The sequence below is a fragment of the Eptatretus burgeri genome, chromosome 4, assembly GCF_056783735.1.
Source record: "Eptatretus burgeri isolate ZD-2024b chromosome 4, Ebu_testis_v1, whole genome shotgun sequence".
NCBI classification, from domain to species: domain Eukaryota; kingdom Metazoa; phylum Chordata; class Myxini; order Myxiniformes; family Myxinidae; genus Eptatretus; species Eptatretus burgeri.
Genome location: NC_140964.1, coordinates 44212343 through 44214106, shown reverse-complemented (window position 1 = coordinate 44214106; position 1764 = coordinate 44212343). Strand labels below are relative to the sequence as shown.

General features: G+C 44.8%; 1 pseudogene; it reads left to right on the top strand.

Annotated features, from left to right (window-relative positions):
- The first annotated feature begins 207 nt into the window (after window positions 1-207).
- Window positions 208-813, top strand: LOC147027932 (ribonuclease P protein subunit p38-like; annotated as a pseudogene).
- The last annotated feature ends 951 nt before the right edge of the window (window positions 814-1764 follow it).

Sequence of the window (1764 nt, the reverse complement as noted above, 5' to 3'; positions counted from 1 at the left end):
TAGACACTGCGTAAAACAGCAGTAAACCCGGAATGTATTTATTTACACACCTTTAAACCTCTATCTAAATTGAATTGTATACTTGAACACTGTAGAACACAAATCATCTTCTTAATACTTCCAACAACCTCCACAACCTTGGACATGTTGGTTTGTTCCATCACTTCTGGGTTTGTTCCATCATTACTGCATTGGAGACGCTTTGCCATGGCCTCCTCTTGAGGTTGTAGCATTCAGGGCGGCCATGCCCGAGCACGCATCTTGCTTGACGAGCCATTCCAAGCTATGTGGCCCGAATCACTCCAAGTCCATTGCCAAGGATGTGACTGATCTGTTGAACGTGGCCTTGACCAGGAGGTCGCTGCGTTGGAACCGGGCCAACCTGTGAGAGTGGTGGAATGGAGTGTGGTCGTGGAAGGGGGATGCCACGTCAATGACCGAGGCCCAAGATGAAGAGTCGCCGAGTGGATGGAGCTCACGCAATGCTCAGAGTGAGCTCGCTGTTGAAACAAATGAAGTGGGACGTGCTCGGTCTTGTGTGGGAGAGCAGGGTCCTTGGTTCTGAGCCGGCAGCTACTGCTGCTCCGCTTTTCCAGGTCCACTCTCGTGGACTGCTTGCAAGGCATGGGTGCAGGAACTGCAGCAGTGCATGCTCTGCACTTCCTACTTGACTTAGGCTTTAAAAGGGACTGCTCAACGTTTGCAGACATGGTGCAGGTGATCTTGTCACTAATGCTGGCCCTCTGTGTGCCCTGGCTGAGAGAGCCGAGAGCCCTGGGGACTCCGATTTTTTTTTTATTTGGATGCATCTAACAAGTACATTTGTAAAGTAGATTTTAGTTTTTTTAATAGGAGAAATACTGTATAAATATACATTATGAAACTTGTCCATGAAAATTATCATCATGAGGCTAATGGCCATAGAAAGAACAATATTGTTGATGATGATGATCTATAATGTGTTGTATTAGGGTGCTGTGTAAGACTGCTTCATAGTGCTAAATTCTGGATTTTTAAAAAACGATCATTAAAATCATAACTATTATTTCTTTATTCAAGTACTGTATATACTTAAACATGGCACGGGGTACCGTGTTCTATGAACTCTCTCATTACCCTCGCCAAAGGAGAGGGTATTGCATTTGGGTCCGTTTGTTGGGTGGTCGCGAGAATACCGTTATTCTCAGGTTTTCCATCTGTCTGTATGTATGTAATGGACAGCTCTGGAGGCCAGAGGAGTCAACCGATTTTGATGAAACTTGACTGGGAGGTTCATACCAGGATCTAGTTGTATGCTTTTGAGCACCGTTGCTATGGACGCCACCGTTGCCGAGCAACGGGACTTTGACATTTTTGAGAAAATCAGAAAATAATTTTATATATATTTTTTTCGAAAATCAAAAATCGGCTTCCGCGCTTTTATGAGCACTTTCATCAACCTCTTTGTCAAAAATTTTCAGCCCGATCCGTTAAAAACTGTATGACGAGTACAGGGGTTTCCTTATTTTTTGGAGTAGGAGGCTACCATTAAAAAGCAGCAGGTTACCATCACTGCGAGAGAAGCGAGCGCAGCTGTATGGCCGGGGTCCAGGGCTCTGGAAGCCGGAGGAGGATCCTAGATGGCTGGAGATACATTCTAGCATGATTTCTGACATGAAATAGTTCTCATATTATCATGCTGTTGGGGTGGAAAACTCCACAAAAACAGGTGGTTAGGCCTATACTGGATGTAGTTGCATAAACATACTGACTGACTGAATGGTT